This window comes from Dendrobates tinctorius, unplaced genomic scaffold (assembly GCF_039654945.1).
Source record: "Dendrobates tinctorius isolate UK_male_01 unplaced genomic scaffold, ASM3965494v1 ptg000020l, whole genome shotgun sequence".
NCBI classification, from domain to species: Eukaryota; Metazoa; Chordata; class Amphibia; order Anura; family Dendrobatidae; genus Dendrobates; species Dendrobates tinctorius.
The window spans coordinates 22,707,460-22,729,701 of record NW_027361688.1 but is presented as its reverse complement, the minus strand read 5'-3'; the positions used below and the strand labels follow the sequence as shown (position 1 = coordinate 22,729,701).

At 44.5% G+C, this 22,242-nt stretch overlaps 1 protein-coding gene across 1 annotated transcript in view; it reads left to right on the top strand.

Moving 5' to 3' along the window:
* Positions 1-22,242, top strand: part of SGCD (sarcoglycan delta) — a 636,458-nt gene that overhangs the window by 356,656 nt on the left and 257,560 nt on the right. The window lies entirely within an intron of this gene.

Below are 22,242 nucleotides of genomic sequence, written 5' to 3'. Positions count from 1 at the left end.
ACAAATTCAGACACTTGGAGGCCTGATCGGCTGGGGTGTATTCTTACTTCATGACTAGGCCAATCCAAAACTTGCTTCTCCTCAGCAATTTAGATGTGAACTTTATGTTTTATTTAGTGGTTAGTTGTCCAGACCCCGATACAATAAAATACCTTCACTGTTTCACTGTTGGTATTATGTTCTTACTATTCTTCTTTACCTACATTGGTCCAACAAGTTTATCCACAAAAGATTATGACCAAAGATTGGAAATCAGAGACTGATTTTTTTATTCAAATGTGGGAAAAGTATTGATATGTTACTCTCGAAACATAAGAGGTTTCCACCTTGCTAGTCTTCCATAGATCCCATTTTTGTTGATTTTTCTGATTTCTTTTTAACCACTCACTCACTTTTCTTGAAGCCTTAAGGTCCTTTTACACATAGCGATTATCGCTAGCGATCTCGCTACATGTGACACTTACCTCCGACCGCCCACCCCGCTGGATATCGCTGATCGCGCGAGATCGTCCTTGTCCATTTCTCATCGTCAGCTTCCTGCTGGCGCCGACAAGCGACGCATGGACGCGGGCGGAAGATATCATCATCGCTGCCGTCTGACTGGTAATTAATGACCGCCGACCGCTGCTGCGTCGCTGGTGAGATCTGCCTGTTTGGCAGCTCACTAGCGACCATTTAGCGATGCACCAGCGATCCTGACCAGGTCGTATCATTGTGGGGATCGCTGGTGCATCGCTAAGTGTAACGGGACCCTTAGAAGACTTGTAGATTTTTGGAGGTTCTTTTTGGTTTATTGTCGTTGCGTTGATTAGCTGTTGCGGTTTATCCAGAGTAATTTTGGTTGGCTATCCTAGGAGGTTTTCATCAGTGATCAAAGTCTTCTCCTTTTGAAGATTTAGGCTTTATCTATGGTTTGATGGATCCACACAACCTTGGGAATCAATCAAGAATTGGAACTAAAGTAGAAAACTTTACATGTCACCAGAAGTTTAGACTGGGTGATTAGACCTTCACCGATTGCTGAAAAAAGGGGGAAAAACTCTCCTAAGAGAGGTGATATTAGCTGAAGAAAGGTTTGTAGGGTGTTGATGAACTCATCTATTCAAGAAGAGCCAAAAGAGCAAAGCATCTGACCAAGTGCTTCTCCCCATTTGCTGTAGTGATCTCTGGGGATCAGCATCGGTACCACCACAAATCAAAACTTCAGACATCTGACTTTAACATGTTAAGTTTTCCAAAGTACAATTACAGGACAATTACTCTTTAAGTTCTAGGTCTTCGCGCTAAAGCAAGATGCCATAAAGAGCTACTTTTGCTCTGATGGACCCATCCAAACTCATAGCCTTCGTAAAGAGACCTGATGCAATCAGATGATCGCCCGTTACATAGGAGGGTTGACCAGATGAATAACTTTGAGTTGTTCGAAAATTAAAAAAAAAAAGTTGTTTTTTGAGTTGCTCGAAAACACAAAACCGCAATATCTGGTCACATCTTCAACGAGGCAAACAATTTTCATGCTGTACTGTATTTACCTCCCAATGGGTATTGTTAGAATTTCTTGATTCACTTAGACATCTTAAAAAAAAAAGAAAAAGAACATAAAAAACAAAAAAGAACAAGTTTTGTTCCATAACCTGACAAACGTCTATAAATCACAAAGGGCTGAATGCACATCAGACCTGCGGATTCACTGTGTGAGTTAGTATTGTGATTGTAGCGGAACAGACTACACTTGTTAGTGCAGCCTTTGTCACATTAAATATATGTAAGGCGTCCAAAACACTGACTAAGAAAAGGCAGAGATTGGGCTTTTTGCATTAGTGACAGCAGGTAGACACACTGGAGTCAGGCAGGGACGCGGCTCATTCTGCTACGTCCTCTCCTCTGACAGCACATCTTGCATGCTGATTGCGACATGATGTCAGTCTGTGGACCGCTTTCTCCCTTAGCGGTATCTGAAACAGCGAGTGAGTAACCACAAGAGACAGACGACTGCACAGGACTTCTCTGGTGTGTGTGTGGGTTACTGCGTCACTTGCTGTAGTCTGAAGAGACAGCTAGAAATTAACCATTTCACCATTAAGGAACCCAATCGCCAATCTTGCTGGGTCTGTCGGAGATAACCCCCATCAGGGAATATAGGTGATGAAGTGTGGGGATCCATTACCGAGTACCTTCGTCTATGAGCCAGTTTAGAAATTCGCAGCTCTGGCTGACTAAGGATGTCTCTTTTATTAAAGGGGTTGCCCGGCCTTGGGGTACAAGTCTGCAGTCACTCTATGTGATTGCAGACTTGTGAATCCTTACAGCGCGCACAAGGCGCACTGTTAGCATTCTCCGATGTCGGGAGATTTACATACTTCTGGCTACATTCCAACTAGACGTGTCCAGCCTCGCTCAATGCACTTGCAATGAGTGATGCTGTGGCCATCTATCTAGTCAGGATGTGACCCCATGTATGCAATTTTCTGTCACAGGAAAATCCTCATAGCACAGGATTGAAGATCCATAAGTCTGCAGTTACATAGAGTGACTGAAGACTTGTAGCCTAAGGCCGGACAATCACTTTAATAGTTGCATGCAATGGTGTAATTTGAAACTCGTGAGCCCCAATCTCCAATGGGACCTCAACAATCAGACGTGTTTAATATTAATAGTCTTTCATATGGCCAAAGGGACCTTTTGGGCTGAACTACAGTAGGTTCCAGGGTCTGGTTACAATGACAAATTTCCATTGCTTACATGTAAAGCTACACGTCTCCCATAGTGGCAGCTGTTGTGAATTCGCTTTCTGACCTACCTCTGGTTACTAGTGAAGGTAGTGGAGCTGGTTATATTGACAGAGGGGTCGCGAGTCCTCTTTCCGGGCTCCCTCTGGTGGTTACTGGAGGTAATGGAGCTGATCTAATTAACAGAGGCCTGCCACCTGATAATGAGGAGGATGACTGGAGATCTGGAGTTTCTGACTGGATTTAAGACAGCCGACTCCCTCTATCCCTGCTGGTGATTTTTTTCCTGCCTCCTGAGGTCTTAGTTTCCAGCTCAGTCCCTGCATGCTCAGCTAAGTGTTCTTTTGCTATTGTTCACATTTGATCTGGTTTTGTCTATTTCAGTTTTGTGTGGTGAGCCAGCTCCAGCTGAGGCTGTGCTGAATTTCCATCCATATGTTACTGCTTGTGCCAGTTTGTTTTTGTCCCTTATTACATTGGCCTCTTTTTGCTCTGCTTTCTGAATATACCAGAGTGCTGATTTAGTGGGCGAAGTCTAGTGACTTTAGTATTTTTCTATCAGACGTGTTAGGCATTTTTTGCAGGGTTTTTTGCGTGATTGCAGACAGAGTCTTTCCTTTCCTGTCGTGTCTAGTCAGTGTGGGCCCCATCGTTTGCTCAGTCTATTTTCCTACCTACGTTTGTGTTTTCATCTTGTCTCACCAACAGTATACGTTTGGGGGCTATCTACTTCTTTGGGGTCTGCTCTGGGGCAGTTTAGATTTCCCCTTTCTTGCTTTAGGCTTATTTAGTTCTCCGGCTGTGTCGAGGCGTCTAGGATCATCGTAGGTACGCTCCACGGCTACTGCTAGTTGTGTGGATAGGATCAGGGGTCTGCAATCCACTTAGTTACCAACCTCTCTGGTTTTCTGTGGCTTAGCTTGGTCTTGCTTTCCTCCTCGGTGACCCAATCATAACAGGCAGCTGTTGGGGACATGTATGACCGATAGCTCTTCAACTGTTTGCCAGGGGTGTGGGAAACCAGATGTGAGTGGTGGGCTTTGGGACGAATTAACGGATGTTCCCCAAAATTTTGGAGTGAAAAATTCTTAAGTTTTGGTGATTAAAAATGTGCAACTTCTGGTGGTTTTGAGCTTCCGTGGCCACTTTTTAAAAGTTCTGAAATTAGTGGGTGGGCTTAGCAGGATGGACCATCAGATTTACTATAATTCAAGTAGAAATTGGCTTATGGGGGTTGTCTCACAACAGACATTTACGGCAAATCCATATGCGGGGGCATTTCCTGTTTGTTAGGCAATCACTGCATGTGTTGTGGCTGTCGAACAGCTGCGAGAAACACAGCCGCAGGGACTCGAACATTTTATTCTATAAGTGCCGAAGACCCTCGGTTTGCACAGGAGCATGGCAGATAACACCTTATCCAAAGACATTCGCTCATCACTACTAATTACGTAAAGGCTGCAAACCAGGTCTCCTTCTAAATCCAGATCAGTAATGGCACCCTTCCTCGGGTCACGTCTCCATATACAATATGACCTAATAGTTTACCTTTGTGAAACTAATTTGAACTCCCACATTGCAGGTAACGCTGGTAATAGGGAACCTGCAGATACCTAAATTTAGCTTTGAATGTGAATCGAGTATAAAACAACGTGTAACTCGAAAACATCGCAAAGTACTAAACAAATGATCCTTTGCAGATGACTTATCCCAGGCATGAATATAGGCTTCAGTGTGGTCTCCCTCCCCAACTAAGAAATAACGTCACATCCTTGTGTGGTGATGTGCATACATAGATTTCTACATACATAGATTTCTAGTCTAATCATTGGATTATCTTGCACCGTAACCTCTGCTGGTGGGTGGCAGTGTAACGGGTGGGGAGGCATCCATGGCCGAGGTGTGCACACTCTGAGCCCTGCCACACTAAGGGAAAACACGGATCCTGGCTGTGTGTGCACTTCTGTTCCTTGGTAATACGCCTCTGACAACCACATGCTGCCATTTCACTTGGCAGGCCAAGACCAGATGTTATAGAAATGAATGAGGAAGGCCAGAGTCTATAAACATACTTTTCTTTACAGATCAACTTGGTGAGAAGCATATACATCAGATAGGTAGCACAACACTTCTAGAATACTTCTGCACAATCCAGAGGCAGGAACTTCACGGGTATATGTGGTGGTACATCAGTCTAGCATGCCAATATGGGAACCTCCATATTCCCTGTGAGGAAATCAACTTCCAGTTGATTTGTGAGGACCTCACTGGCTGAGGTACATTGGTGGAACACCTCACTACTGCTCTCAAAGTCCATTCGATGGGGGCCACACGCTCCTTGCTGTGTCACTGGACCTTCAGCTTCTTGTAGGGAATTCGTGTCCCAGCCTGGCCATCTTCTCCTCTATGACCCTCAGGTCTGGCTACACTCTAGCTTCATATCTAGTATAGACGAACATTTGCTGAAGGCTCTCTTGCCTGAAATGATAGATCCGTTCTTAATCCTTGTTTCCTTGAGAACGTGCTATCCGATATATGGTCTCCGATTTTCGCTCACGATTACCCGTTTCAATGCAGGTCTGCTATCTTAAGACCATAGGTCTTTCTACTTTGCAATAGTTTTCCTATCTGCCTAACAATAGGAAACTGCATTCCCTTGTGCCCGTGTAACTTTTCCCATCCTGGGCTGGTCCCAATAGTTAACCCTTTCTACAGATAACCCACTGTTGCAGAACACAAACCAGACAAGACAATATTAAAACCATAGCAATTCATTAGATAACCATACGATCTTCAAAGGGAGTGTGGACAGCTTCTCCACTTTCCAACAGCCCCACCATGCAAAGTGAGTCTTCAGCGAGGAAGGAATGTTTCAAAACTGATGGCTAGACTTTTTCTATTTTGCTAAATTATAGACATGGTTTGGCTCCAGATCTCATTGCCTTTTGCTTACGCTAGAAATGAAAAATTGGTAGCACACCACCACAATAAGGTACTGTAGGTCCTGTATCATCATCTGTCACATAAGTGAAGTTCCTATGTTGTCCCGGTTTGCCCCTTCATTCAACATCTGGTTGTCATCCATAATTAACCACCACCTATTCACACCCTGGCTCCAAAGCGGTAGCCAAGTATCCACCGAGTTAACAGTCCTGTGATATAACAGCTGCATACATTGCCAAACGCATGCCTCGGGGAGGGATGCAGGCTATATGAATGGATTCATAAGTTGGTGGATGTATAAAAAAAGATGTGTTTTGTGTATTTCAGTCTGGTGTAAGTCAGCCCAAGAGAGGTTGTCATTAACAGTTTTACTTTAAAAGCCCCTGTTTGCCATACTCAGCTATTGACGTGACTTAAAAGATAGGATATTACCAGGCCCATGGCTATAAGTCTGCCCTATAATGGACTGACCCAAAATATGGCAATATGATGCTAACTTAATGGCAGTTTACCAGATTTGGAACGGTCATTATAGGCAGGCCGCACTCCGGAGACGAAGGCTGAAAATAGATATTATATTGATGACCAGCGCCGGACCGATACCTTTTTCAAGGTAAAAAACAGCCAAAACGCGTTGGTTATAAATAGAAAAAAACTTATTTTGAACCCCAAGGCTCCATCTCCGCAGCTTAGCCCGCCTTTAGTGACACCTCCAACTCTGATAAATATACATCTGGAAGACTTCAAGCTTCTTGACACATCTCCAGGTGTGAGCTACCACCGATTTGACACCCTATTTATCCTATTTTGTGCGCTTCTGTCCCCATCCAGACTTCTTCAACCTAATGGCCATGAATTTCATAAAATTAAAATGTTTTAGTATATTATTAATACTTCTGGTCCAATTACAACTGCACTATACTTCTGCGGCTGACCGCAGGAGTGGAGTCTGGCTGTAACCCAGGACTGGACCAGAGGTTGAATATCGGACCATCTTTGATTACATTCAAAAATATTGTAAATGTAAAAAAAATAACTTTTTGGAAATGTTTTTTTTAGCAGTAGTCTAATACTAACATAAAGACTTTTTTTTTTATACATAACTTCTGGATTTTATCACCAAGGGTGACAAGTTGACCGACAAGACCTTCCGAAACTATTCCAACAAGAATTTGTGGCCACTCTGAGCCATATTTGTTCTGTCGACAGATGCCCAGGGATAATACTTTGCTTTGTCTTGCCATGAAATGTGTTTCTTCTAAGAAAAGAGTTAACCAAAGTTTATTTTTCTCAGTTTATGAGGTTTATATATAGAAATTAGAGCTTAAGCTCTCCTGGCCGAATTTCCAAGTATTTCCAGTATTGTTCTACCTTGTAGAGAATAGTGCATGCAGACGATAGCGGCATGCTGTAAGATAGTGATAGGCTTATCAGGAGTCTCTAATGGATTCACTTGCTCCTACTTATTCCGCTTTCTACCGCACCATCCTTTTCTATCCCATGTTCCTGTGGTCTTCAGTAATTAATGTCAGACGAGGGACTTGCATTATAAGCTGCGCTTTTCTTCATTCTCTTGACCCTGTTGGGCTACGGCTAATCTCCCGCGAAGCGGCTGCAGATTTCACTGCCGAGACGATATAAAAAGAGGCTTCTCGATGGACGCTGTACAACAGTGGTTTGGCTCAGTTCAAAAAACATCATTGGGTTGGTATGTGATTGTGCTGCGCGTTTCTTCATCTGGAGAGATAAATCGATATGTAAATTCTGTCTGTTACACCGAATTCTCGGAAGCAACCGGTAGGTTCTCAGATGGAGGAATTTTCAGGAAATGTAGTTTGGTTTAAGGAAGCATCATGATTCATAGAAGTGTTTCCATATTAATATTCATCTATCATGACCCCGTAGACCTTCAAAGTTGGAAGCTCATAAAACGAGCTACTATTGCTCTATCAACAAAGGATGATACGCCCACCAGGGATTTTACTATTGAAAGGGTTATACAGTCTTAATGAACATTTACCCTGGACATTGATGGCGTAAAAAAAAGAAAAACTGAGACATAATCACCTGATGTCACCCCTGTAGATCCAGTGAAGGCAGCTCCAGTGATCTTCACTAGCTCGTGGTAAGTGACCACAAGAGAAACTTCCAATGATGTGCTGTTCTTGCCACTTGACTGCTGCTACCAATTATTGGCCCCAGTGGTCCCAAAACATAAGAATGTTACAGGACCACTGAGGCCAATAATCGGTGATAGCAGTCAAGTGGCAAAAATGGAACGTCAGGAGATGTTTCTCCCGTGTTCACTTATTGCTCCATTCATAAAGGATTGAAGGACCCTTAATCTCATGATTGGTTGGGGTCCCAAAGGTCAGATCTGCAATGGCCATACTTTCCACTTATCCATATAGGAGAAAAAAAGGGTCTTCAGCTCACCATTAGATGAATTCCTGTGGCTTTGGGTGTGGACTCCAGGATGGTGCTCGGAAAAAGTGGCTGTGGTAATCAAACAAAAAAGTTCCAGCAACAAACATCCAAATCAGATTGTTGAATAGACATTAAAACTTCATCTTTATTGCAATATCTATCCAGTGTATAGGTGATGGAACGGTATTTATGGTGCAAGAGTCATAACTAGAATGTTCAGTGTGAAAAAGACATGTGGAACCATACATTGGGTCCTAGAACTTTTTTTAGACACAAAGGGGGCAATTAATAAGATATGGAAAGCACAAAATAGGGCATGTATTAATTCACTGCTCAAAAAAATAAAGGGAACACTCAAATAACACATCCTAGATCTGAATGAATGAAATATTCTCATTAAATACTTTGTTCTATACAAAGTTGAATGTGCTGACAACAAAATCACACAAAAATCATCAATGGAAAGCAAATTTATTAACCAATGGAGGCCTGGATTTGGTGTCAAACGCAAAATTAAAGTGAAATGTAATGTCATTAAAACAAGTCAAAATGATGCTCAGTAGTGTGTGTGACCTCCACGTGCCTGTATGATCTCCCTACAATGCCTGGGCATGCTCCTGATGAGGCGGCGGATGGTCTCCTGAGGGATCTCCTCCCAGACCTGGACTAAAGCATCCGCCAATTTCTGGACAGTCTGTGGTGTAACGTGACGTTGGTGGATGGTGCGAGACATGATGGCCCAGATGTGTTCAATCGGATTCAGATCTGGGGAACGGGCGGGCCAGTCCATAGCTTCAATGCCTTCATCTTGCAGGAACTGCTGACACACTCCAGCCACATGAAGTCTGGCATTGTCCTGCATTATGAGTAATCCAGATACCCGAACCTGCATATAGTCTCACAAGGGGTCTGAGGATCTCATCTCGGTACCTAATGGCAGTCAGGCTACCTCTGGTGAGCACATGGAGGGCTGTGCAGCCCTCCAAAGAAAAGCCATCCCACACCATTACTGACCCACTGCCAAACCGGTCATGCTGAAGGATGTTGCAGGCAGCAGATCACTCTCCACGGCGTCTCCAGACTCTGTCATGTCTGTCACATGTGCTCAGTGTGAACCTGCTTTCATCTGTGAAGAGCACAGGGCACCAGTGGTAAATTTGCCAATCCTGGTGTTCTGTGGCAAATGCCAAGTGTCCTGCACGGTGTTGGGCTGTGAACAGAACCCCCATCTGTGGATGTCGAGCACTCAGACCATCCTCATGGAGTCGGTTTCTAATCGTTTGTGCAGATACATGCATATTTATGGCCTGCTGGAGGTCATGTTGCAGGGCTCTGGGAGTGCTCCTCCTGTGCCTCCTTGCACAAAGGCGGAGGTAGTGATCCTGCTGCTGGATTGTTGCCCTCCTATGGTCACCTACACGTCTCCTGGTGTACTGGCCTGTCTCCTGGTAGCGCCTCCAGCCTCTGGACACTACGCTGACAGACACAGCAAACCTTCTTGCCAGAGCTCGCGTTGATGTGCCATCCTGGATGATCTGCACTACCTGAGCCACTTGTGTGGGTTGTAGAGTCTGTCTAATGCTACCACGAGTGTGAAAGCACAACCAACATTCAAAAGTGACAAAAACATCAGCCATAAAGCATTGGAACTGAGATGTGGTCTGTGATCTCCACCTGCAGAACCAGTCCTTTATTGAGGGTGTCTTGATAATTGCCAATAATTTCCATCTGTTGTCTATTCCATTTGCACAACAGCATGTGAAATTGATTGTCAATCAGTGTTGCTTAATAAGTGGACAGTTTGATTTTACAGAAGTTTGATTTACTTGGAGTTATATTCTGTTGTTTAATTGTTGCCTTTATTTTTTTGAGCAGTGTACATTGAGGCACAAAAGGGGCATTTAAAAATATAAAGACAGTAAGGGGACATTATTAGTATATGGTGGCACGGGAACGGTATTATAGATATACCGTGTGTAGGCACAGAGTGGGCATTAATATATGGAGGCACAGAGGGGGCATTAATATATGGAGGTACAGAGGGGGCATTAATATATGGAGGCACAGAGGGGGCATTAATAATATACTGTACAAATAGGCACATGGGAGAATTATTAAGATACAGTCATGACCGAAAGTGGAGTTTCAACGAGCATCACATGCTTGAAACAAAGTTGCGTACCCACAATTTTGGCAAGGTGCCAACAATAATTGTCCATTTTGAGGGCTTTGTGTGAAATTATGTCCAATTTGCTTTTTTTCCTTCAGTTTTTTTGTGTTTTTCCAATACCCACAAAGGCATAGAGGGGGCATTATTAATATGCATAGCCACAGAGGGGGCATTAGTAATATATGGATATTGGTCTACAAACTTAGTAGCCAAGAAACTTGAACATCCATCATGACTACCTGTGTGTAGGGTAATGTCTTAAAGGAAGATTACTTGTCCGAAATTCTTTATGACTATCCCAATTCTTCGGCCAGCTATCCCGCACATATAGTCCTTAGTACAATTTATCTAATACAGTACATTCTTTTACCAGCCAAATCTGAGATCTCAGAACAGAGACACATTGATATTAGAGGAATAAAAAAAAAATAAAAGCTGAAAATGTATTGCTCCATCTATAAAGTGACGGCGCTTTGCCAGTGTCGACCATCTTCAGACTCAAGTTAATGTTCCTTCATTCGTACAGTGGTTTCTGCCTTGACAAAGACATCGTAGATTACATATTCACTGCTACATGAGAAATGATTATAAATTACTTGTGGCAGGAAAGGAAGAGGATTTTGTCAGTTTAATGTGTTCTCTGCTACTTTGTTGACGAGCAATGAATTGGATAATACAGTACAATAAAAGGAAAATCCATTTCTTTAGACTTGTGTTCTTTGGAGATTCGGGTGATATGACATCGTCCCCACTTAGTGATAAATTCTCACACTTCTAAATTCGTTTAGTAATTTAAATTCTGGAGGGATATCAAACATCTGTCTCAATCTCAGACTCTGTCACTTCAAGAGGAGGCAAAGTTTTATGTAATATATTGTGGGTTACTTTCAGTTCTCAAGACCTTGGAATGGGAAATTTGATAAAGTACCAAGTAATGGATTGGTAGAAGGTGTCTATTTTGGCCCATTAACAAATTCCAATCGTCTATATATGAGTCTCTTGGCGTTCGATAACTACCTGTGTAGCATAACTAAAGTTCTACGGACTCCAGGAAAACTTTTAGCATGGAGCACTTCCACTACCAGCTTGTTGCTCGAATACCCAAGTGACACTTCTAGGATCTATGTATATTACCCATCCCTCCAAAATAAAAGCACAAATATATTTGCCATGTGTTTCAATATATTATTAATATTAAAATGTCATAAGCACAGTGAACGATAGCTCAGTCATCCAATCAGGTGCAGGGGCGTGCTGAGCGGTCAGTGTGTTGGTAGACAGCTCAGTCATCCAGTCAGGTGCAGGGGCGTGCTGAGCGGTCAGTGTGTTGGTAGACAGCTCAGTCTCTAAGTTGGGTGCAGGGGCGTGCTCAGCGGTCAGTGTGTTGGTAGACAGCTCAGTCATCCAATTAGGTGCAGGGGCGGGCTGAGCGGTCAGTGTGTTGGTAGACAGCTCAGTCATCCAGTCGGGTGCAGGGGCGTGCTGAGCCGTCAGTGTGTTGGTAGACAGCTCAGTCATCCAGTTGGGTGCAGGGAGTGCTGAGCGGTCAGTGTGTTGGTAGACAGCTCAGTCATCCAATCAGGTGCAGGGGCGGGCTGAGCGGTCAGTGTGTTGGTAGACAGCTCAGTCATTCAGTCGGGTGCAGGGGCGTGCTGAGCGGTCAGTGTGTTGGTAGACAGCTCAGTCATCCAATCAGGTGCAGGGGCGGGCTGAGCGGTCAGTGTGTTGGTAGACAGCTCAGTCATCCAGTTGGGTGCAGGGGCGTGCTGAGCGGTCAGTGTGTTGGTAGACAGCTCAGTCATCCAATCAGGTGCAGGGGCGGGCTGAGCGGTCAGTGTGTTGGTAGACAGCTCAGTCATCCAATCAGGTGCAGGGGTGTGCTGAGCGGTCAGGCTATGTGCACACGTAACGGAACTCTCGCGGAAATTACCGCGAGAATTCCGGAATTCCATTCCGCTGGAAAATCGCATTTTAAATTCCCGCGATTTTCCCGCGGAAAAACTAGCACTTTGCAAGCGTAATTAGCTTGCAAAATGCTAGCGTTTTCCAAGCGATCTGTAGCATCGCTTGGAGAACTGATTGACAGGTTGGTCACACTCGTCAAACAGTGTTTGACAAGTGTGACCAACTTTTTACTACTGAGACGGCCTATGCAGCATCAGTAGTAAAAGATAGGATGTAAAAAAAAAACAAAAAATGGTGTTATTCTTACCTTCCGACGTCCCGCGCATCCGTTCCCAGTAATCGTTTGCGAAAATGCCCGCGATGGCGTCCGTTCTCGCGGGATCGCGACGTCTCGCGGTAATTCGCGATGACGTCGCGCGAATGACCGTGAGACTTCCCGATCCCGCGAGAACGGACGCCATCGCGGGCATTTTCGCAAAGGATTACTGTGAACGAGATCGTGGAGAGAGGCGGGAAGGCTGCGCGGGACGCCGGAAGGTGAGAATAACAATATTTTTTATTTTAAATTCTATTTTTTACAGGGATATGGTACCCAAAGCCTGGAGGACAGTCTCCTCTCCTCCGGACCGTGGGTACCATCCGCAACTGTTCTGCTTACTTTCCGCATGTTGTGCACAGCCACATGCGGGAAGTAAGCGGAACAATACATTCCTATGGGTGCGGGATCGCCGCGATTCCGCAAAATAAATGAGCATGCTGCGTTTTTTACCGCGAAGCGATTCCGCCGCGGTAAAAACCGCAGCATTAGCACAGCATTGCGGAATCCTATAGGAATGCATGGGATGCTTATTTTTTGCGTTTTCACGGCAAAATCGCGCGGTTAAAACCACTGCGGAAACGCGAAAAAAATGCCACGTGTGAACTCAGCCTCAGTGTGTTGGTAGACAGCTCAGTCATCCAGTCGGGTGCAGGGGCATGCTGAGCCGTCAGTGTGTTGGTAGACAGCTCAGTCATCCAGTCGGATGCAGGGGCGTGCTGAGCGGTCAGTGTGTTGGTAGACAGCTCAGTTATCCAGTCGGGTGCAGGGGCGTGCTGAGCGGTCAGTGTGTTGGTAGACAGCTCAGTCATCCAGTCGGGTGCAGGGGCGTGCTGAGCGGTCAGTGTGTTGGTAGACAGCTCAGTCATCCAGTCGGATGTAGGGGCGTGCTGAGCGGTCAGTGTGTTGGTAGACAGCTCAGTCATCCAGTCGGGTGCAGGGGCGTGCTGAGCGGTCAGTGTGTTGATAGACAGCTCAGTCGTCCAATCTGGTGCAGGAGAGTGCTGAGCTGTTTGTACTTTGACAAATCAGCCATCCAATCAGACTGGGAGGTGCTGGGTTTCTTGCAGGTGCTCCCTGTTTCTAATTAATTCCTTGGCACTTTGCCGAGCTCTTCATATGATCACATCCCCCATGCCTCTATGATTCCATGTCCCATTTAAAATATAAAAAAAAAGAAACTTGCCTAACTTCACACACAAAATGAGCGCCGGGACTTTGCTTCCACCTATAGTTTACAGCCTGGCCAAGGTGACTCGATGACTTGATGTCATCAAGCTACCTGACATCTTCCACCCACTCTTGACTTCTGGTAGGCCATGTGCCTAAAAGAGAATTACCTATGGAGAACCAATGGCCAGAGGCTTCAACAGTATATGTGTATTGAGCAGAGTGGTGTTTGCGTTCTCCTCCGTACATGGTTGTGATCACACCGTCTATGATCATGATCGTTTCCCCACTGACTGATCGATAAGAACAGAAAGATTGTTAAAGACCCGGGTATCGATCAGTAGGATCAACCCTCCTAAACCGTGTATACAGGCATGTAGATCATAGGAAGCTGGATAAAATGATACCTTGATATCTGCGATCCGATGTGGTATTCCAGAGAAATCCACATTTTCCTTGTATGCAAATGCGCTGTTAAGATCTATGGGCCGGACATAGATCTCCCCGAGATTTCAATTTTGCTTAATAGGTGATCGTTGCTTTAGGATTATTTTACATTTTGGTATGGCTTCTCTTCAGGTTGCCCTTTAAGCAATAGATTGCAGGTATGAAGAAATAATTCAAGCTGGAACGAATATTACACAGATTCAGAAATTCTTAGCTGAACATGTGGACTCCATATTTTTCTGATTTTTGTTATCTGACTTCCAGAACATCTTTGATGTTTCGTGTTTGGAAATGTTTATTGGGAATAATCAAAACATTAGGAAAAAGGGATTCCAACTGTGTCTGGATGGGTTTTGTGTCTGTGACCTGGCTTGATATGTTAGATGTTTGGTGTGAATGGACTCTAAGGCAGGACCAGCCTTACGGGTGTGTGACCTGTGCCTTAATGATGAGTGAATGTGTTGAGATATGTGTTATCTAAGCATGCTCAGGTGCTAACCGAGTGACTTTGACGTGCCGAAAAATATGTTCAAGTCCCCGCGGCTGCATGTCTTGCGGATGATCTACAGCCTCAACACATGCAGGGACTGTCTGTTTGTATGGTTATGTATACTCCGAGAGAGGGTATATGCACACTGAGACTTTTGGTTGAGTTTTTGGTGTGGGAAAAAAAAGGAAAAACTCCCGAGCTTTTGAGAAGTTTTGTGTTTTTGCTCAATTTCTGTTCCAAAAACTCCTCAAAGAAATCAGATTTCACATACCCTTAGGTCTATGCTCACTGAGCTTTTGGAACAGAAACTGAGGGGAAACTCAGAGGAAACTTTTCAAATCCTCCTCCAAAATGCAAAACTCCTCCAAAAACTTGGAAGTTCTGCTCAGTTTCTGCTCCAAAAACTCTGAAGACACAGTGTGTATGTAGCCACTGAGCAGACCTGTCAAGTTTTTGAGGAGTTTTGAGCAGGATTTTGGAGAATCTTTGCTCCAAAAACTCAGCAAAAAGACTCAGTCTGAACAGCATGGTCATTCAAGGGGTTTTTGGAGCAGAAACCGAGTGGAATTCTCAAGAACTTAACTGTGAACATCGCCTTACAATGTTGCACTGCATGCTGGGAGAGTGCATTAAATCCGGTGGATCTTTTTTACTTGCTATATAAAAAATTATAAGTCTTTAGATAAAAATATAATGATGGCAGAAAGGGTCTGGGCGCTTTTAAAGGGCACCCGCTCCCATTTCTATTTACAGCATATAGTCACTTTAACTAAATGTCTGCCATTCATTAAGGAATAAGATGATGAAAGAAACCTGTTTGTAGCATAACATACTTCAGAATAAAAAACACATTTTCCTTGAAGGGCATATAAAAGTAAAGTCAAGCAGCCACAAAGCCTTCCCTGCCCATCGGTATTTATCCCCCCTGCCTGTAATGAGCTGCAGACTACAGAAGATCAGACAGGTGACTGTGTTACTTCCTAATTGCCCAGCATCGCCTCGCTGAGCTGACGGTAAACATCCCCGGATTACAGAATTGTACTTTTTCCGCACCGAATATCTGTCGCAGAGAAGAAAGGTTCTTGTTTTCTGTATCGACCAATCAGGATCCATGTTTTATTTTTCCAGTGCAGGTTACAGGATAGAAGCTGGACTCTGATTGGTTGCTATAGGCAACCAGAACATTGTTGCTCCGTAACAGTGGCCTCGATCCATAAAAACTGTTCTGTCATTGATATTTTCCATGGCAACCAAGTTCCAGCTTTCATTTTTTTTTTTTAGAGCAACATGAGGAATACCATGTGATAGTTTCATACGACCGTGAAGCATGAACCGCACCAACGGTTCTGTCCTAAAGGTCTTCTGGCCTGAGCAGAATTTTATTTTTCCAGAGCAGAATTCAAAATGAAGTCTGAGCTCTTGTTGGTTGCTGTGGGCAACAAAGACATTTTTTTCTTCAGGGTGTTGCCACGGGCTTCGGCTAGCAGCACATTTTTTGCAGACTGAGTGGTCCACGCAAAATCCCAGAGATATGTCCGATAGCGATCCGAGTGTCAGATCAAAATTAGCAATAGAAGGCTATGGGTCCATCAAAAAAATCGGACGGCACTCAGATGCCAACCAAGTACTGTCCATTTTTCACAAACTGCTAGACAGAAGTGAAAGAAGATGGACGTTGTGCCCACATCCCCCCTTGTTGATATGTGATGTGTTATGATATTTTACATTGTTATGTAATAGAGTTGTGTTCTGCCCAGCAACAGGCAGTGAGTAGGTGTGGTTAGAGTTAAGAGTTGGGACTAGCCCAGAGAGGGAAGGGCTATGTAGCAAGATCAGAGAGGACTTCCTGGTAGTGAGTCAGATAGGGCCTAGCTTGCCGCTAGAGCAGACATTCGCTCTGAGTACTCGGCAGAGCCGCACGAGTTGGGTGTCCCCAAATTGAGTGGAGACCGTGGCAATGGATCTGGAATAGAGACGAGGAAAAGCGACAAAGACTGAGTGATGCACTGGTGGCAGGTCCCGGGAAAAGGCGCCTACTACGACCCTGAGTTAGCAACTGAGAAAGGTAATAGGCCAAGACAAAACAGGGAACACGAGATGAAGAGAGTGCCCGGGCGGGAGTGCCAAGACATCAGCAAGCAAAGAAGTTAAGTAACGGCCATAGTGGCCAACTAGCTCCTCTAGGGGGAAAAGAGGACATGAGACCACGGGGTTAGGACCTTGAGGCAGAAACAAGCAAGCTTGTAAGATGCTCCGTATTATAAAGGAAACATTCATGAAATTATGCACCCGCTATCTATTGGACATCGTTCCCACCAAGTTAATGTTCAGTAACAGACTGTTCGAGTGGTGGTCTCCCTCATTGTTTAACATCCGGTCCTGGCCAGCCGAAGTCGCCAGCATCATGCAGCATCTTCTTGTAGCGTGCTCGGGCGTACGAGACAAGTATCTTGCCCACGGCTACCACCCCATGCCACGTTACAGAATGTAGAGAAACTTTCTTTTTGTTTGTTTGTCATCTGATGAAAAACTGATGAAACTCGGACCAAACTTGGTTGAAACTCTGAATAAAATCACTGATGAAACTAGGACCGGTTTTCTGCTGCGTGAAGAAAATGGACGTCTGAATGAGCCATTGCAAAGTTTCATAAATTTCCTCCATAGTCTTAACCCCTTTTCGACATTGGGTGTATATTTACGCTGATGTCAGACTCCCTCCCTTTGATGTGGGCTCCGGCGGTGAGCCCACATCTTTCCCGGGACATGTCAGCTGTTTTGAACAGCTGACATGTGCTCGCAATAGCCGCGGGTGGAATCTTGATCCACCTGCAGCTATTAACTAGTTAAATCCTGCTGTCAAACGCTGACAGCAGCATTTAACAAGCTCTTCCGGCAATTGCGCCTGAAATATGCACACCGGTGACCCGCGTCACGTGAACGTGGGTCACTGGTGTGTCGGCATGACAACCCGAGGTCTTCTGGAAACCTCTATGGTTGTCAGTGCCGGATTGCTGTGATCGCCAGTGCCACCCAGTGGTTGGCGCTCATAGCAAGTCTGCAATTCTACTACATAGAGGCGATCTGCCTCTATGTAGCAGAGCCGATTGGGTTGTGGCTATTGATGCATGCCAAAAAAAAATGTGTTTAAAAATATGTAAAAAAAATATATATGTAAAAGTTCAAATCACCCCCCTTTCGCCCCATTCAAAATAAAACAATAAAAGTAAAATCAAACATACACATATTAGGTATCACCGCTTTCAGAATCGCCCGATCTATCAATAAAAAAAGGATTAACCTAATCACTAAACGCTGTAGTGAGAAAAAATAAGTCAAAACGCCAGAATGACGTTTTTTTGGTCACCGCGACATTGCATTAAAATGCAATAATGGGTGATCAAAAGAGCGTATCTGCACCAAAATGGTATAATTAAAAACATCAGACCGGCACGCAAAAATAAGCCCTCATTCGACCCGAGATCACGAAAAATGGAGACGCTGCGGGTATCGGAAAATGGCGCAGTTTTTTTTTTTTTTTTTTTTTTTTAGCAAAGATTGCAATTTTTTTTCACCACTTAGCTAAAAGAGGACATAGACATGTTTGGTGTCTATGAACTCGTAATCACCTGGAGAATCATAATAGCAGGTCAGTTTTAGCATTTAGTGAACCTAGCAAAAAAGCCAAACAAAAACAAGTGTGGGATTGCACATTTTTTGCAATTTCACCGCACTTGGAATTTTTTTCCTGTTTTCTAGTATATGACATGGTAAAACCAATGGTGTCATTCTAAAGTACAACTCGTCCCGCAACAAATAAGCCCTCACATGGCCGTATTGACCGAAAAATAAAAGTTATGGCACTGGGAAGGAGAGGAGCGAAAAATGAAAACGCAGAAGCGAAAAAAGCTCAGGGGTTACGGGGTTAAAGGAGTTGTCTAGGTTTGTGATCCAAGTCTGAGGTCCTGCAGACTTGTGAATCCTTACAGCACATGCACTGCGCGCTGTCAATATTCTCCGGTGCCAGGAGGGAGTGGTTCATGCGACCGAAAGTATGCGATTTGCATTCTTCTGGCCACATTTCGAATAAACATGTCAGGCCTTGCTCAATTCAGTTATATTGACCAAAGCCGCGCACGTCTAGTCTGCATGTGACCGCATGTGTGGAAATCACATATTTGCGTTTATGCGCTTACCCATTGTCAGCACCAGAGAATCCTGACAGCGCGCAGTGTGCCCACTGTGAGGATTTACGAGTCTGCAGAACTGAACGTGAAGCCTGGACAACCCCTTCAAGACAGTGTCTGCCTCTTACAGCTGGGTGACCACCAATATGTGGCTACATCAGCTTTGTGCCTCCTTTATTTTCAGGATCAGTGAAAATCCCAGACGTGAAGCCTCCAACAATCATAAAGTGATTGATGGCATATCCTACCGATAACAAAGTATTTGCCATAAATATCTCAAATATGTGTCCCACCTGTGGGACCCTACACCTGTCTCACTACTCCCATATCCCAGCAGGTATACGACCATCAGTGAATGCAGAGGTGGCACCGCATACACTGACTCTCCATTCATTTCTATTGGGGGTTAAAATACAGCTGAGCAAATATCGTCCACTGTATTCGGAACTCCCATAGCTGTGAATGGAAAGAGAGACGCCATACCTCCATTCACTGGTGGATGCAATCCAGAACCTGAACCCCCATACCATAAATATCTATCATGAAGCAGCCCCTTTAAATGTAGTACCAGACACAGCCAATGGACAAAGATGGCGCTGTTTCTTTAAAAAAGTGTGGCTAGCTCAGTGAATCAGTTATTACTGTTATTTCATTGCTTCGCTGTAGTCATTGGCACTAAAACTGGATTCACATTGCGTTTGTGACTCCGTCAGGGACTTCTGTATGAATTCCAATCGAAAACAGGACTCAGACAGGCCCCTGACTAAGCTTCAATTAGGCAAATGGATAGAAGGCACACTATTATGTCTGGATAAAAAGATGGACACTGCCAGAAAGAAAATCAAGTGGTGTCCATAATTGACTCCATTTGCCATAGGCTAGGGCCACATGACCGTAGATTCCCTCATACAAGCACCCAAGAGAATCTGGTCGGTTATTCAAATCACACTCTGACTCTGGGTTATTATCTGTCATGATCCATGCTGGATCAGGACATATAAAAAGCACAGGTAACCTTTTTTTTCCCCTAAGCTGTGCTTAAGGTTGTTTTTTTCCCCCGGTGGCCATTAGGATTATTGTACTGTGGTGTCGTTTGTTCTAAGTTTGCCCCAGTGGTGGTGAGCATCATTGCACTCTAGTTTCTTTAGTTTAGTGCACATGATTATAATGCAGGTGTGATTGCTGGCTCTGCTATAAAAGAGTCATAGGTGTTGCAATCAGTGTTGGTGATAGTGTTCATTTCAACCATCCTTGGTGGAGGAAGGAGCTGGAGAGAAGCTCTGACAGAGCCTGATGTGAAAGGAGTCATAGGGGATTTCCTTAGCTCTGACAGAGCTTGGTGGCAGCGATTCAGGAGGAGAGCTGCATGCTGGTGATGGACTCTGTTGCCAGGAGCAAGTGCAACAGAGTAAATCTAAGTTGTGTTTCCCCGTTTGTGTTTTCTCCTTGGTGTGTATTAGTGCAGCGGTGGGGCCAGTGCCTGCGCCACCCAGCTCCCTAGCAAGGGATAGGTGTAGGGTGTGCTAGGGTAACAGGTATCCTGATCGGCGTCCGGTGCGGAACCGGCATAGGGAACGTTAGGAGTGTGAGGGACACTGACTCAGGAGTGCAGGAGGTCTCCACGTCCCCGTGCCCTATCGCAGGGCCCACCGTTGTAACTGTTTCCCTACCCCTTGTCTTGTTGTTTTAGTTACCGGCCTGCGAGCCGTGTCACACAGGATAGTATCATGTGCCGCGTCCTGTTGTATTAGTTACCAGCCTGCTGGTCGCGTCACACAGGACGGGTCCACGTGACATTATCCTGTTGCAAGACCCATGACCTGCAACTGAGACCAAGCTTTCTGACACTGGGCAGCACATTTCTCTCTAGAGCCTCAGGACCCGTTGAAGCGCAAGTGCGTGAAACGGCCGTCGTCTACTCTCTGTACGTTCATCCCATGCCAATGCCTTTTAATCAATAAAGAATTTCCACGACAGAACGGTGAGTGCCATCACTTTTTTTCTCTTTTGTACATAATCTCTCTAGAATCCCTTGATAGTCTTGAGATTTCATTGTACCCTGCACAGATTCTAGACACCCTGTGCCAGATGAAGAAAAGCAGCCTCAGAACATAATAGAGCCTCCTCCATGTTGTACAGTGTTCTTTTCTTTATATGCTTCATTTTTCCATCTGTGAATATAGAGCTGATGTGCTTCGCCAAAAAGTTCAATTTTTGTCACATCTATCCATAAGACATTCTCCCAGAAGCTTTGTGGCTTATCAATATGTAGTTTTGCAAATTCCAGACAGGCTTTTTTATGAATTTTTTTTCAACAATGGTGTCCTCCTTGGTCATCTCCCATGAAGTCCACTTTGGCTCATACAATGATGGATGGTGTGATCTGACACTGATGTTCCTCGAGCTTGAAGTTCCCCTTTAATCTGTTTAGAAGTTTTTCTGGCACTTTTGTTACCATTCGTATTATCCATCTCTTTGATTTGTTATCAATTTTCCTCCTGCGGCCACATCCAAGGAGGTTGTCTACAGTCCCATGGAGCTTACATTTCTGAATAAAATGTGCAACTGTAGTCAAGCTGCTTGGAGATGGTCATATAACTTTTACCTTTAACATGTCTGTGTATAATTTTTTTTTTTAATCTCCTGAGACTTTCCTTTGCTTCCTCTGGTCCTTGTTGAGTGTGATACACACCATGTCACCAAACAGCACAGTGAGTATCTGTAGCCATCTATACAGGCCACTCACTGATTCCAAGATTGTAGACACCTGTGATGCTAATTAGTGGCACACCGCGATTTAACATGTCCCTTTTGTCACATTATTTTCAGGGGTGCCATCATTTCTGTCCAGGTCTATTTCATGAGTTTTATTTTTTTTTCAAATTCTGTGGAATCTTGGTTGAAAAGCAATGTCTGACTTTCATTTGATCATTTTCATAGATTTTTGATTTATTACTTTTGTCAGATTCAAGTTATTTCTGTGACCATTGTGGGTTTTTCTGTCATTAAACGAGGGGTACCAACAATTTTGACCACGTGTGTATGTCCTTTTTCCTGGTGTATGTCCCCCAGTCCTGGTGTATATGTCCCTTATATGTTCCCCATCCTGATATATATGACCCCATTCTGCCACTGTTCTTTCATGCATGGAAAAAAATATTCTACTCACCTTCCCTCTGCTCCCTCGCAGCGCGGTGTCCACTTCTGAAGCTGGTAACTGACTTTAGCGTGAAAGCTATGGGAGCGCATGACGTCACTGCCATACCAGTCACATGTAGTCTGATGTCGGCTGCTGTCCTCTGATCGGCGGGTAGCGTGCATTGCAGCTCTGAGCCGCCATACACTTCAGCTGAATGTGCGTCCGAGGGTGCATATCCAGTTGAAGTTTGCACTGACCTCAGCATGTCCCATTGGTGACCTGTGCAACCGCGATTGTTATGTGCCTGTTTGTATGATAGGTG